This window comes from Porites lutea, chromosome 6 (genome assembly GCF_958299795.1).
Source record: "Porites lutea chromosome 6, jaPorLute2.1, whole genome shotgun sequence".
NCBI lineage: Eukaryota > Metazoa > Cnidaria > Anthozoa > Scleractinia > Poritidae > Porites > Porites lutea.
In genome coordinates this window covers 14,324,081-14,340,974 of record NC_133206.1, presented here as the reverse complement: position 1 = coordinate 14,340,974, position 16,894 = coordinate 14,324,081, and the positions used below count along the sequence as shown (strand labels likewise).

At 38.2% G+C, this 16,894-nt stretch overlaps 1 long non-coding RNA gene across 1 annotated transcript; it reads right to left on the bottom strand.

The window, feature by feature from the left end:
• Positions 1–4,568: 4,568 nt before the first annotated feature.
• LOC140941577 (uncharacterized) lies at positions 4,569–6,582 on the bottom strand. The gene is made up of 3 exons (XR_012166480.1): positions 6,550–6,582; positions 5,341–5,467; positions 4,569–4,650 (listed from the first exon to the last, which is right to left on the bottom strand). It is a non-coding gene; the product is annotated as an uncharacterized lncRNA (long non-coding RNA).
• Positions 6,583–16,894: the final 10,312 nt, after the last annotated feature.

Below are 16,894 nucleotides of genomic sequence, written 5' to 3'. Positions count from 1 at the left end.
CAACATCATGAAAACAACATCATAACTTGTCGAAGAGGTTTTTTCCCAAGCTCGAGATATGAGCCGAAATATGGAGTTTTGTAGGGGAAAAGCCGATATGGTTAACATTTGGGCAAGTGTTGCATTGTGAAATAACCTACCTCGGTTCTACCTCGCTTAGTTCTTTGTTTCTTTTCGTCCTGCGTGAATTCTTATCGACCTTTCAGGGGCACCCAACGTCAATTTTCGGAAAACATCTGTTCGGAAGACGATTTGAGATCTAGAAGTTTCGGAACATTTGTTATAAAATTTCTTGCTTGCCTGCCTCTCCTAGGATTTTCGAACATGTAAAAAATGCTACAATTGCCCATTTTAAGCGGATTTTTACCCTAAAAAGGTCATCTAGAATTTTCGGGAGCCTTTTTTCTGACTGAAATTTTCGAAAAGTTAAGTTTTGATCCCTATAATTTTCGGATCCCTAGATTTTCACCTAGGAAATCCGAACAGATGAAAAATTGTTAGGGGATAAAAATATGTTTATATCTACAGTTTAAAGACTAAATTACGTTCAAAAATGCTATGTTAAGTGGTTTTGAACTATATTCTCGTTGGGTGCCCCTGACCTTTGGGTCTTTAATTTTAAAGGGTTGGTATATAAACCAAAACTCGGAGTGGACCAAAGGCCACCAATAAACCACACATCAGGCAAAATGGCAAACAAAAAGAGAACTAGACCTGGTTAAGTTTTTGTTCAATACTGGTTTACAGTTTTAGTAAAGGGGGAATTCTACTCAACAGCATTGTTTTTCGTTATTTCTGCTCTTTTTCTTCCAAATCTAGACAAGACTTCATTGAATAATAAAATGCTCAATAAGGTCGTTGTCGTTGGCTCAATGTGCGACTGTTTTTGGATGGTTTTGATGAATAAAATTTGGGGGAAAATGTTTAAAATAATGGAAAATTGAATTTGGGGAGGTTAATAATTAAAATATGAAGAGAATAATTAGTAGACAAATGCCAAACTAACTGGTCATTTATGTGTATACCTTTTCTTCCCTTATTTCTTTCCTTCTCAAATCAGCCCCATGTCCCCCCTAAAACAAACAGCCGAATTTCCCCCTTAAAAAGCTATATCAGTTTTCCCACACAAATCCTCATATTTCGACACAACGGCGCTCTGGTCAAATTTATATTTCGAGCTTGAGCTACCTTAATGGGTTACGCTCAAATCCTAAGTAAGAAGAAGAGGGAGAAGCTAAAACCATAACAAAAACTTAAAGTAATGGAAAAAAATTTGAAGGAGGGGCACGTACTGACTTGTTTCTCTTCCAGCACAAAAAGTGATTAATCAAATTGGGCGAAGACTACGTAGAAAAGGCCACCCCGTCTCCTAAAGGAGACATTATAACAGTGTCCCCGATAAGCGCTTTCATGCTAAATTCGTGACATTCATAGTTACCATTATCGACTCTACGGGGAATGACCCTATCTGTAACTCCTTGTTGCAAGTAAATATCAATTGCTCCCCAGCTATATCCGCTTTTATTCTTGATGCCGATGGCTATCTTGCGATCTACACCTATGATGCCATCCAAGATCCCTTGAAGTACGCCAACAGTTAGTGCAGCCGCTGCGATTATGTCAGCTATGTGTGAAAAAAGCCAAACAAAAACGTTTAGGGGTGTGCATTTTTTCTATACGATCACCACAATCGCTAGCCTGCGAATACAGCCTTCCCTCCTCGCTCCTCGCCGCAAGGGACGTCTCGCCAGGAGGGACGTCTGCGCCTGCAGTGACAAAAATTCCATGCTGTGATAACACATAACTGTCCGGAATCTGGTCTCTGGTTTGTAAACTTTGCAATACTATTGTTTTTTCTTTTTGTTCCTTCCAGGCCTCATCACGGTTTTCGACGCCATTTTGACGAGTAGGCAACCGCGTGAGAAATTAGTGATTGTAGAAGAATCTAATGTCGAATAATTTCCGTAAAACGGGTGTTCTGAAAAAAGATATATGAATTAAATAAAGCTACACAGGAAAGGATTTTACTAACAAATTTTGGGGCCTGTTACTGTGCTTCAATTTCTCCAGAACGCTTGCTTTAGATTTTCCATATATTCACGGTGTCTGCAATTTTTCCCGGAAAATTTTAGTCGGAAGAGAAATTTTTACAGACAAATGTATAGAAAATTTTATAAAGTGGTTCTAGCGAATGTAACTGCATGTTACGCCCTTACATTTTTTCAGTAGAATCGTTAGGAGTCAAAGCTTTAGTTTACACTTCATATTTTTTTCAGAACCGCCGTTTTAGGGAAATTATTCGATATTAGATTCTCATACAAACACTGTAATTTCTCACGCCGTTGCCCACTTGTCAAAAGATGTCGTCGACAACCGTGATAAGGCTTATTGTTACTGAAAGGACGCTTGGATTTTTGACGGTAAAATAATGGAGTTAACAACTTCTGTTTCTTTCCAGAATTAATTTGCCTTTGGATCAATGTTTTACCGCCAGCTTCAGTAGTTCAAAAGGTGGATAGCGCTCGGATAAATCTTTACCTAGCGGATAGCTCAAATGATTCACCCCTAATACTTATCCACTGGATAGTGATTTATCCGTCGGCTAGCGCTAACTCTCTCCTCCGCAGAGGCTCTTGCTGGGTATCACAATAAAAATAGCAATAATCGAAAAATAAAAAGTGCGAGGGGGGGAGGGGGGGGGGAGATGGGAAGAGGGAAAAGACGGGAGCCTCTTTTCTCTCTCTCCCCTTCCCACCGTGCCCCGCGCGCTTTCTATTTCTTTCTCCCCAGCCTCCCTACGACACAAAGACGCCTCTGCGGAGGAGAGAGTAGCGCTAACCACCTATTGAACAACAGGAGGCCTGAATGTTTGGTTTTGTTACACTGGGACGTTACGAAGGTTTTGTTATTGAATCTTCTTTCTTCTATCAATGCTGTTTTAAACTTCAAGTTGGAAACACGCAATGAGGAACCTGATCGAAACCTGACGAGAGGCTTTGGTAGGGATAAAAAGGGAAGAACGTTCAGAAAACGTCTTTTAAAAATATTCAACAGCGTGGTGTGGTAGGTTTGAGCCAATAATGACAGATACTCAGTTGTCAGAAGATGAAGCGGCCAATCCGCAACAACTTCGAACAAGGCACAAGTCATTGATGGAGTTGGATTTATTTTACTGCCTAAATATTGTGAGACTGGTACGATTATACCTTTCAATTATCTTGCCTTTTCCAGTTGAAGGAGCACCAGCTCGGTTACAACTTTCACAGACTTTAGCAGCGATATGATCGTTAAAAATTTGGCCTTGCGTTACTTTTATTTAAGTATAATAGTTTTAGGTGCTTTTCTAGCCGTTTCAGGACTCCTAAAATCAAATTTTACAGGGGAAACATGCCCCTGTATCCCCTAGTAGGCTCACCCTTACGGGTTCAGATTAACTGCCCCCTCCCCCCACAACTCCAAACCCTGCTCCGCGGTCCCTACAAATGCATGGCATATGTTCAAGATACCTTCCACTTGCGGCAAATTTATAATATATAAACTCGCAGCCTCCATTGGGTCCATACTGGGCTCCAACACGAAAGACTCTTCGAGATGTCTTAAGCCATACAATTTCGAAAAAAATTTTGAGGATCTCTTTTGTATTTTGGGAGCAGACCTTTGCATGGGGTCTGTTATTGCTTCTCAATAAATAAATAAATAATTAATTAACGTATGAACACCTGACCTATGTTACACAATAAAGAAGGAAATGAAAGGTATATTACGTGTTGGTTCTTGGACACTTGCTTCTGTGCCTAGAGACCCGACACGGCACTGGTGTCTGAGGACATTTCATGGGGTCATACATGAACAACTGACCTGGTTCTTGACGCTTGGTCCTTTGCTCTTTTCGTTCCTGTCGAGATAAATATGTTCAAGCAAAGTTTATTTTTTTTATACGATCTCTCTTTATACCATAGTGGTAGTGCTGGCGACAACCAAAGACGCTGACATTGAAGGGTGAAATATTTTCCCTTGGAACTAACTTGAATTTCTCTTTCTCCGGTACCAATGCATCGATAGTATTAACATGCCTCGCAGGCTGCCCGTGAATTTTCGTTTAAGATAAGTATCGCGTTTTCCCGTGTGTATATGCTCAGTAGTATGTAATGGTAACAGGACTGAGTGGAGTCCAATTCGGTCTGTAATCATAACTATAACAAAATTCTCAAATCTGATTGGTTCTCAACTGCCCTGATTTCAGCCTTAATTGGACAGTTTAATAGGACAGTACGCGTCATGCATAAGTAATTGGACAGTATGCGCCATCACGCGCGCTCTTAAATGGCTTTTTTTTCATTGCTAGCGAAAAAATCTTGGAATTTCTTTGGTTTTGATTTTAAAAAGAGCCCTATATATCACAAATTTTGTTAAAGTTATGATTAATTGGTAACAGAACTTCGTGTCATCCAATTCGGTCTGTAATCATACTTGTGATTAAACAAATCGGACTCCCGCTACGCGGTCGTCCGATTTTGTTAATCACTCGTATGATTAAATGAGAAATAGAACGGCTAACAATAACTTCACCTGGACTTTTGTTGATTTTTCAGCATCCTTTGCCAATGCGACTTTTGATTGATTTGAACGCATTCTCAGTCCTTCAATTTCCTTTATATCAAACAGAAACATTTGTGGTTTTTAATTAAAGTCAATATACATGTTTTTAACCTAATTCTTTTGTCATTTCTAAGTTAAATTTCCCCAGTTGTCCTTCTCCTGCCTTGAAAAATAGCCTATTTGAGATACTTCTGAATGGGATGACCAGTGTGGAAAAATAAGAATTAGCGGAAAGTTTAAATGAACAAGCCAGATGCAAAACAAAATAATGAAATGGCAACAGCACCAATTAATTTAACTTTCCCAGTGTTTCCGGCTACACTAGACCAGCTAGAACAATTATTGTGCGGAATCACTTATCTAAACTTTGGAATTTGGGGAAGGCTCAGAGAACGGTAAATAACAGTTAAAACACACTTTTCGTTTTTTATTTGTTTTGCGAAACAAAAACAATGTCCCTTTTCCTGTCGTTAAAGAATGACTATGCTTTTCGTGGTGCATTATGGGCGATACAGACTGATCAAACAAAATTCTATCATTTTGATAAAAAACAAAAACAAAAAACAACAAGTAACCATTGAATTAGCTTAACTAACTGCTGAAAGGGTAACGAGACGGCTACACAGCTGTGCCACAGTACTGCTCAGAGGCCGTGCCAGAGGTCTCTGATGAATAAAAAAAATGCAGCTTCCACACAGGAATTTCGAGCAAAATAACTCCTTAAAAAACGTTTTTGTATACCTTAAGCCTTGGAGATAGTTCAGGATCGCCGTCTTTATGATCGTCTGACATCGGAGAGCCCAAGGTGGTAACAGTTATTCCAAGGATCAAAACAAAGATGACAAATACAGTGTGCTCCATTCTGAATCTTAAAGGCAATTAAAAACCTAAAATATTTATACAAGAAAGGAAAAAGCACTGATAGAAATTCTAGGGGCAAAGTTTGCCGCACAACGTTAACGCTGTTTTATTGATTTGCGGAAATGAAAGCTTAGCTAAGCTTATGTAACTACTTAAATTCAAGTGAAAACATCGGGTGCCGAAATTTCATTTTTGCGTGAAGCAAAAGTTTTATTAAACGCAACCCGGTTAATTTTCCTTCTTGAGTTAAGTTTGAGAAGACCAGGAGGTTTACAAACATTGCCAAGGAAACAAAAAGTGTGTATTGTTTGATAGGGTTATTGAAACTGCGAAAATGTTGCTGCAAAAAGCATGCCATCAATTGATACGAAAAATTTTGAAACTCTCTCATCAACACAAGTTTCCCATTAAAATTATAGTCTTAAAAAACATGAACTCAGTTGTTTTTATCTTAAAGTAATTTTCTGGCGAACCGTTATTAATGGAAACTTCCGCAAAATTATTCCTCTCCCTCACGATTGTGTCTGAAAAGGAAGCACCTTACTAAGCTGACGTTGGAGGTAATTAAAAGCTTTATTCCTCAATTAAAAATTCAGGAAAAGTTGTCAGTGTTGCACTGGTTTGAAGGTTTTTTCGATTTTTCAGCCTTAGGTAAAGAACGAGAAACTTAATCGAAAGAAAAACCAAGGAAAGGTTGAGCTGCATAGGTGATAAAGTAACGCCCAAATTTGGTTTTGACATGATGAACAGCCAAGTGAATTGAACAGGCTTAATGAAGGAAAACAAGAATAGTCGTAAGAGTTTCAATTGATTGTTTAAACATGAAAGAAATTTTAGCAAGTCTTATTCAGTTTTTTTTTAAAGTGCCGGACAGGCTGTTTATTGAACATAAAATCGAATCGAACATAAAAGTGTGCAACACTGAGCTAAACATAAAGCTCAAAGGATCTAAAACCTGTCGCAAAATGAGTGCTTTCAGTGGAAATTTCGTTATTAAAAACAAGAATATTATTTTAGAAATCTATTTTCTTTAGCCAAAGACCTGTTAACTTTTTTCGTACGAAATACAATCATTACTGGGGTACTCACCTCAGAGTTTTTAGTATCTTCAGGTCCTTCACTGCAGCAAGAAAGTTCTGATTTAGCAAGAAAGATGAGCTCCGTTTTATAGAAAAAAATTTGAAAAGATACAATTCCGAGAAACCAAATAAGGAAAAAGGAAAATTTGTCGAAGATGATTTTATCAAGTGCACAACTCTTATAAAATGGGTCAATTGATTGAAACATTGCGGAATCGAAAGCATCTTTTCTTTTCAGGACGATTTCCTGTACAAATTTTCCTTAATGGCCACACCTTAAAACGACTCCTTGAAGGATGGGAGTAGGAAACACTAACTAGACTTGAAGAATTGATAGTTTAAGTTATCATGTAACTATATTGTAAAAAGTGACGCTCCTATTAAAAAGAATATAACTTTTTCGATTTGTAAATATTCATAACATCATAAAACAAAGGTTGACTAACGGCTTGTTAAATAGGCTTGAGTTAAAAACTTCCTGTTTGAGCTCAGCATTATTAGACTTATTATCTCTTTAAACATAATCTTTTTTCTTTGAATTGGTTCATTTGCTAAAGACAGGAGTGTGTGGAATTCTTTACTAAAATACTAGAGGTCTGTGACTTAAGACAATCGCAGAATAAACGTCGCAAACTTAGGCGACCACTTCCAAAGCTTGCTGATATTCGACCCGGAAAAATAAAACAGGAAAATGACAATTAAATGACCACAAATCCATTAATGTGCTTTTAAAAATAGGTTCGTTTAAAGCTAGCTGTAGATGACTATCTTTAAAAGTCATTAAATATATTTGCTAGGGCTGGCTCAGTCTAAAGATACTAGAATGCTTTTTGATAATCAAAAATCATATTTACCACAATCATTTTAATGATCATTGCTCGTTTAGTTTTCCCAGGTCAACCTCGTTCCCAGGGTTCTCTCCTACCCTTCCCTACCGAGCGAGAGAGAGAGAGACGGGTAGGAGAGAGAACCTGGGAACGAGGTTGTTCCCAGGTTAGTTTACAATTACCCTCTGTTTTTTCATAAATAATCCCAATGGCTTATTTTCGGAATTTTATTAACTAAAGGTAGGTTCTGAACCCAACACTCTTTTGATTTTCTTGTGCTGTCCTAGTGTGTGCATTGTCGTATTGATTCCTGTCAGGAGCCCATAACCTGTTCCTCTAGAGGAAATTTAAAGTCAGCATCCATCAGTCAGGTGTTCCTCATTATGTTGTTCTTCTAATCAGTAACTTATGGTCAAATTATATGAGGCCGGGGTCATGAGTTTAGAGCTCAGCACCACTGAGTCAGGCAATTCATGATGCTCTTGAGGACGGTTTTTAAATCATGACACTTCACTTTAGTTGGCACGCCTGGAACGTCTTCTAATATGGAAGCAAAGAGCTAAGGTCGATCACTGAGTGCCAGGATAATGAGTACGCTTGAGTTAATACTTCCTGTGGATGTGTGACTCAGCAACAGACTTCATCACTAAGTTAAAAGAAATCTTCCTGCTTTTGGATCAGTACTTTGTGACTTATTTATGAAGGATGACATTTCAGACTAGTCTTTTAAATTCACGACATTTTTTATAGAACTAATGTTGTTTTAAGACTTCCTAGAAAAACACCTGGTTTTGTTGGATACCGTTTACGCGAAGGGAAAAGAAATTACTGTAAAGATAATCCCTTTACTTTGAATTCACTCGTTTTCACTGATTTCACCCGAATTAACGTGGTCAATTCCAGAGTTTATTGAGATTTCACCGGTAGATTATTCGTTCTTTAGCTCCCCTCACTCCATTTTTCAGAAACAGGAAATATTATTCGTGATCGGCGCGGCGTATGTTAATTGCATTCAATTTGAACTAAACAGAACCGGAACCAAAACATCATGAGTTCTATATGTACCAGCTAAAACATCTCCATTTTATTCATTTTATACTCTTTTGCCCAACAGGAGTTTCAATTCAAAAGGAACTAATTAGAGTATACTACAGTTCAAAGAAAGAATGATAAAAAACGGTTATGCTGAAGTTCCACTAAAGTTTCTACCTCAAACAATCAAAAGAAGTTCCGTTTCGAGAGCATTCTAAAATGTGACCATTTAAATGCGATATGTAAACTGACAAGTTCGCACCTTATAAGGAAATGCTGACTTTTAGACCATTACACACTATACATGAAACTGGTCTAGCTCTGCCTGCTTTTGGTATGATATGAAATAGCTGAAGAACGCGATTACCCCTCGATTCTGAGAAAGCATACTAGAGAAATGTTCTTATAATTTGCGATAGTTTCCTCAGTCCTATTCTCTTCATTTTCAGAGGTTGACCGTGTTGTTTTCCACCGCATGATCATTTGTTGCAAACAAGGAATCCGGGAGGAGAACTTACCCGGTGCGTTTGCCAAACAATCTAACAATATCCAAAGGCACATTTATCTATTATCACAAGCCCAATTGCGATACACAATGCTTGATTCGAAAACAACTTATGACTTTGTATCAGTTTTTCCATTCCTACTGTATTGTGAGTTCCAAAATAACCAAAACAACTTCAGTTGGTATAATAACCATAGCGGAATCTAAACTTCCTTGGTAATATCTTTTGTTTGCAGTGACAGTAAGCCATTGCTTACCAGTGCTGCTAACCACTCAAGGGATATTTCTTGATACGTGTTATGCCTTTTTAAATTATTAGAGAGATTAAGGTGTCATGAGGACTACGGCAACGAGACGTAAAAAACCCTTGTTTAGTACATTTTAATCATTTCAGCTTTGTCGTGACTGCACAACTCCTGCACCGCGACGTCCTAATTTCACGTTTTATAGCGGATAACGTACTAAACAGGCAACAACGAACTTTTCCCTCTTTTTCTTCACTTGGACATGGCTCTTACGAATTCAATTCCAGGAGAGTTCGACTACCCTTGGCAAAGAAAACGAGTTGCAATAATCGCGATAAAGTTTTTTTTAGTCAGAGAACGCAAATTTTCAAGAAACGTTGTCACTACCGTCGCCGTCATAGTAGGCAACTAACATTTTGAGTATTTATAGTAAAGTGAATAAGAACGTAAAACTCGTTATGCGCATCTCAGCTGGTTTGATTTTACTGATTTACGTACTTTTACTTTAAATAGAATAATTTATACATTGAGTGAATTAGAAAACCAGCCATTCGAGTTAGCTTGTTGGCGCCATCGTTTCATGATAAAAGCAGCAGAGATGAAGCGCACAAAGCAGTGAAAATGCCTTGAAATCTATGAGGCATGTTACGGTTGAACTATCAAGAAAGGTTAAAAAAGCATTTTTGTAGTAAAATTTCACACTAAACGACTAAAAGAAATAGAAAAATATGGAAAAACTTTATATAAAGTATGCAACTGGAATGTTCCCTTGTTGATTTTAGCTCTATCCCGGATCATAGTGACACCCACCCAAGTAATCTATAAAGTACAGAAATCTAAATGACAAGAATTTTTATTTATACAGCAAAAGGGATTGCTAAAGCATTACTATACACGGAATTCATGGAAAACAGGTCTAGTTTGACCCTGAAGGGATGAAATCCTGGCTTATCCTATTATTGTAAAAATTTGCAAGTTAGAAGCCGGAAAGTGGCATCATGAAGTGTGAGCAAACGGCGGCCCAGTTTACTATGTATACTCGAGCCAGTTAAATCTTCTTTTTTAGCAGGTGTTCTCCTATTTAACTATTACGACACAAAGGGAAAGTTAAGTCATGTTGAAAGCGCAACAGCAATATATTGGCAAGGAATACGGCTAAACAGCAGAACAGACCGTACACTTCATGAAAGGAAAGGTGGCTAGCTGAAATCTTGGACAGAATTGATGAAATGGATCAGCAAACCCCCTATCCATCCTCTTTCTCCCCCCCCCCCCCCCCCCCCTTCTCCGCCCCCCCGAAATGAAGAAAAAACCGAAAGAAGGTCTAAAACGCGCGACGGCAAACAAATGAACAACAAATAAAAGGAGGCACGAGCAAAGTTAACGTTATGTTTTTAAAATCCCTGCCTTTTTGTTGTACGCGTTGCCACCGGATTTTAAGGAACCTAATAATTTGAAAATTATTACATACTACCCAAACTTGAAAATGATTTAACACATTCTCCGAAAATAACGTTCCCTCATTTCCTGATCACCACTCAGCCGTTTCCCTGTTCCCACGTTTGCTTGTTTACAAGTGAAGCAAATAGCAAGTACAACCAGTTGAACTGTTCGAACGCGGCCATTTTCACATACGGGAAAATGAGAATTAAATGACCACAAAGCCTTCAGTCTAAATTTAAGAAGGGCCATTTCAAAGCCGAATAACTAACGACCCTGGCTAGAATAATCATCAAAAGAGGTGTTCACGTTAGTGCAATCAGCAAAATCAATTGATAAATGGCTAAGGGCGGGTGTAAGGGCTGTTTACAATGACCCCAGTGAGGAACTGGGTAAAGCACTAGAGCTAGGGTTAATATTCTGTAATACCAGTGCTTTTTTTTCACTGTAACGGCATACACGTCTTACGGCGAGTCACTATGAGCAAGGGCTAAAAAGAGCTGACCGAACAGGATTTTTTTAGATGGACTTGACGCGACTCGTTCACCCAGCGGATGAAAATAGCAACACCGACAAACAAAAAAATTAGAAACTGCCCTGAACAGGAACTTAACTTTCATGAAGTTCTGGGCTTATGACAACTTGAATCTCAGTGCTAAAAAGAGGGTCTCCGTTCAGAGGATATTGGAGTAGTTTTAACAGTCCAGAACATTGATTAGTAGAAATATATATGTTAAACTTTTGCAAGTTTTTGACCATCAAAAGAAGTTCCGTTTAGGCAGTATTAAAATGCCATCATTTTAACATGTAGAACTTCGAATTCATTAAATTTTATCTCAAGCCCGCGGCGATACACATTGCCGCGTCATCGGAAATAATTACTGGCTTTGTATCATTTTTTTCCCCATTCCTGCTGTAATTCCAACACGACTTAAACCCTGTCAAACAACTTCATTGGGTAGCGGAATCTAAACTTCCTTCGTACATTAAACTGCTTAACGGTCCGGTATCAATTTTTTATGTCAGTAAACAGGAGCCCATCAAATTTGATGGGCTCCTGCAGTAAACCATTTATTACCGGCGTCGGTAACTAATAATCTGCGCATGATATTTCTAGTGTTATCGCTCGTCCAAGAAACTCCTGTGTTGTCCAACAGATAGCCTGTGTACAGCCGCCCCTCACCTCAAAAACAGGTGGTCTTAGAATGCATCAAAGGATTTTGAATATTCAATAAGCACGAAATACATCATACATATCCAAATTGCTTTGATTGTTTTACTTTCAAGAAAAAAAAAAAATGAACACTCAGCTATGAACATTCTCTTCCTCTAAATATTGTTGTGAAGTATTTTAAAAGTTATTTTTAATATGATATCTGTCGTTTTTGTTTCATTAAGTGGGTCAAGACTAGTCTTGATTTTGTCCAAAGAGGTATTTTCCTGTTTTGATCTTTTACTTGTACTTGGTGTATTTTTGTTTAGCTCGCGAATTTATTGAATGCCATTTAGAAACATTATTCGCTTGCCATTGTCAGCTTTTCTTGGTCAAGCGAACACATCCTCACACCAGTTTGAGTGACCAAGAAAAGTTTGAACAAGTCAAGTTAGCCTGTTATGGCGTCATCGAGTTCGTGATGAAAACAGCACAGATGAACTGAACCAAGCAATAAAAATGCCCTCAAACCAACGGCGACGCATATTACAGCTGAAATAATCACAATGGTTCGAATACTCGCGCCTTGCCTTAAAATAACATACAACTAAGCGATAAAAAAGAAGTGGCGACGATTCAACACGACTTTTACGACATGTTACTCTTTAGGACAAACTTTTATAAAGATGTAGCTTGAATGTTTACTTTTTTAGCCCTACTACCAGTCCGCTCAAGCGAGACAGAAGCACACAAAAAAGAGAGCTGTACAGTGTACCGTTATTCAATAAAATGCCTACACTTAGTGCGTACAGATAACTTTCAGACCTTTCCTTTCCTAACTTTACCCCGTAATAACTGATATAATTTTTTCAGGATAATTTACTCATTTTGAATTTTTTGATGTAAGGAAACCATCAATGTTTCATTAGAAACCGGAATTGTGCTTTATATGAGCTGTAAGCAAACGGCCTAGTTCACAAATCTTTAATCAGAAGTCTTTTTTTGTTTATTAACTATTACAGATACAGACAGTCTTAAAGAATGAACAAACACAGCTATTCCGTTAAGTTGACCAACTAGGTCTTGTAGACAGCGCCTCAGCAACATGTGGACGTACACTCCAACTATATTAAATGGAGTTGGCCATGTGGCGTCAGGAGCTCAGTACAATCTTGAACAGAAAAGAATTGAAAAGCAAACTCCCGACCTTCCGTCCCTCAACCGTGAGATGCGGGAGCCACGCGAAGGTCAAAATTTTCCCATCCTTAATTTGTGGTTAGGGAACGGGGATTGAAATTTTCCGTCCAAGATTGTCAGAGCTGCTAATCAGTTTTTTTATTGTTTCCAGTGAGTTTCGTGATTAAATCCATTTTCACCGGATGACTGTTCTTCGCGTGCAAGGAACTAAACCAACTTTTAAAAAGCCGACACAAAACAACGCCGGAAAATTTGCTGTTTATGGTTGACAGTAACTTTGTCCATTAAAATGTCATTAGCTAAATGCTGAGGTTTACGTGGGGATCTGTGATCCGTAAACCATTGTAGAGTGCACTTGAATTAATTATTTATTTGCGTCGCAGTCGCCAACGAAAACGACTTCCCTTTTCAGAGACTTCTTTGAAATCGCAGTTACATAAATTTGTGACAATTAGAGGTGTTCTCAACACAAGAAAGTCGTGCGAATTTTATATTGTCCTGTCGACTACAATAATACTGTGTCGTATGCGTAATTTCTCGACGGTTCTGTCAGAATTTGGGCCGTGAATTTTTTTCAGCTTCTTCCCAGTATCAACATGTTCATGCCAAGTGTATAAAGTTAAACTGGAAAGATTCTTCCTAACTCCCCCAAAATAAAACATATTTTCCTTAAATATTGCTCCATTATTTCTTAAAACACCTCCCAGCAGACTCCCGCTCCACACGACTCAGTGTTTTTAGAATTGAAGCCCGCAGGGGTGAGAAAAATGACTTTATTTTCATTTTTTTTAAATATAAGAAGTCCCAGGGTCTTTGCTTGGCAAACAAACAATATCCAAAGGCACATTTATCTCTTATCACGAGCGCAATTGCGATACACAATGCTTGGTTCGAAAACAACTTATGACTTTGTATCAGTTTTTCCATTCCTACTGTATTGTGAGTTCCAAAATAACCAAAACAACTTCAGTTGGTATAATAACCATAGCGGAATCTAAACTTCCGTGGTAATATCTTTTGTTTGCAGTGTCAGTAAACCATTGCTTACCAGTGCTGCTAACCACTCAAGGGATATTTCTTGATAAGTGTTATGCCTTTTTAAATTATTAGAGAGATTAAGGTGTCATGAGGACTACGGCAACGAGACGTAAAAAACCCTTGTTTAGTACATTTTAATCATTTCAGCTTTGCCGTGACCACACAACTCCTGGACCGCGACGTCCTAATTTCACGTTTTATAGCGGATAACGTACTAAACAGGCAACAACGAACTTTTCCCTCTTTTTCTTCACTTGGACATGGCTCTTACGAATTCAATTCCAGGAGAGTTCGACTACCCTTGGCAAAGAAAACGAGTTGCAATAATCGCGATAAAGTTTTTTTTAGTCAGAGAACGCAAATTTTCAAGAAACGTTGTCACTACCGTCGCCGTCATAGTAGGCAACTAACATTTTGAGTATTTATAGTAACGTGAATAAGAACGTAAAACTCGTTATGCGCATCTCAGCTGGTTTGATTTTACTGATTTACGTACTTTTACTTTAAATAGAATAATTTATACATTGAGTGAATTAGAAAACCAGCCATTCGAGTTAGCTTGTTGGCGCCATCGTTTCATGATAAAAGCAGCAGAGATGAAGCGCACAAAGCAGTAAAAATGCCTTGAAATCTATGAGGCATGTTATGGTTGAACTATCAAGAAAGGTTAAAAAAGCATTTTTGTAGTAAAATTTCACACTAAACGACTAAAAGAAATAGCAAAATATGGAAAAACTTTATATAAAGTATGCAACTGGAATGTTCCCTTGTTGATTTGAGCTCTATCCCGGATCATAGGTGACACCCACCCAAGTAATCTATAAAGTACAGAAATCTAAATGACAAGAATCTTTATTTATACAGCAAAAGGGATTGCTAAAGCATTACTATACACGGAATTCATGGAAAACAGGTCTAGTTTGACCCTGAAGGGATGAAATCCTGGCTTATCCCATTATTGTAGAAATTTGCAAGTTAGAAGCCGGAAAGTGGCATCGTGAACTGTGAGCAAACGGTGGCCCAGTTTACTATGTATACTCGAGCCAGTTAAATCTTCTTTTTTAGCAGGTGTTCTCCTATTTAACTATAACGACACAAAGGGACAGTTAAGTCATGTGGAAAGCGCAACAGCAATATATGGGCAAGGAATACGGCTAAACAGCAGAACAGACCGTACACTTCATGAAAGAAAAGGTGGCTAGCTGAAATCTTGGACAGAATTGATGAAATGGATCAGCAAACCCCCTATCCATCCTCCTTCTCACCCCCTTCTCAAAAAAAAGGAGGCACGAGCAAAGTTAACGTTATGTTTTTAAAATCCCTGCTTTTTTGTTGTACGCGTTGCCACCGAATTTTAAGGAACCTAATAATTTGAAGATTATTACATACTACCCAAACTTGAAAATGATTGAACACATTCTCCGAAAATAACGTTCCCTCATTCCCTGATCCCCACTCAGCCGTTTCCCTGTTCCCACGTTTGCTTGTTTACAAGTGAAGCAAATAGCAAGTACAACCAGTTGAACTGTTCGAACGCGTCCATTTTCACATACGGGAAAATGAGAATTCAATGACCACAAAGCCTTCAGTCTAAATTTAAGAAGGGCCATTTCAAAGCCGAATAACTAACGACCCTGGCTAGAATAACCATCAAAAGAAGTGTTCACGTTAGTGTAATCAGCAAAATCAATTGATAAATGGCTAACGGGCAGGTGTAAGGGCTGTTTACAATGACCCCAGTGAGGAACTGGGTAAAGCACTAGAGCTAGGGTTAATATTCTGTAATACCAGTGCTTTTTTTTCACTGTAACGGCATACACGTCTTACGGCGAGTCACTATGAGCAAGGGCTAAAAAGAGCTGACCGAACAGGGTTTTTTTAGATGGACTTGACGCGACTCGTTCACCCAGCGGATGAAAATCGCAACGCCGACAAACAGAAATTAGAAACTACCCTGAACAGGAACTTAACTCTCATGAAGTTCTGGGCTTATAACAACTTGAATCTCGGTGCTAAAAAGAGGGTCTCAGTTCAGAGGATATTGGAGTAGTTTTAACAGTCCAGAACATTGATTAGTAGAAATATATATGTTAAACTTTTGCAAGTTTTTGACCATCAAAAGAAGTTCCGTTTAGGCAGTGTTAAAATGTGATCATTTTAACATGTAGAACTTCGAATTCATTAAATTTTATCTCAAGCCCGCGGCGATACACATTGCCGCGTCATCGGAAATAATTACTGGCTTTGTATCATTTTTTTCCCCATTCCTGCTGTAATTCCAACACGACTTAAACCCTGTCAAACAACTTTATTGAGTAGCGGAATCTAAACTTCCTTCGTACATTAAACTGCTTAACGGTCCGGTATCAATTTTTTATGTCAGTAAACCATTTATTATCGGCGTCGGTAACTAATAAACTGCGCATGATATTTCTAGTATTATCGCTCGTCCAAGAAACTCCTGGGTTGTCCAACAGATGGTCTTAGAATGCATCAAAGGCATTTTGAACATTCAATAAGCACGAAATACATCATACATATCCAAATTGCTTTGATTGTTTTACTTTCAAGAAAAAAAAAATAAACACTCAGCTATGGACATTCTCTTCCTCTAAATATTGTTGTGAAGTATTTTAAAAGTTATTTTTAATATGATATCTGTCGTTTTTGTTTCATTAAGTGGGTCAAGGGTAGTCTTGATTTTGTCCAAAGAGGTTTTTTCCTGTTTTGGTCTTTTACTTGTACTTGGTGTATTTTTGTTTAGCTCGCGAATTTATTGAATGCCATTTAGAAACATTATTCGCTTGCCATTGTCAGCTTTTCTTGGTCAAGCGAACACATCCTCACACCAATTTGAGTGACCAAGAAAAGTTTGAACATGTCAAGTTAGCCTGTTATGGCGTCATCGAGTTCGTGAT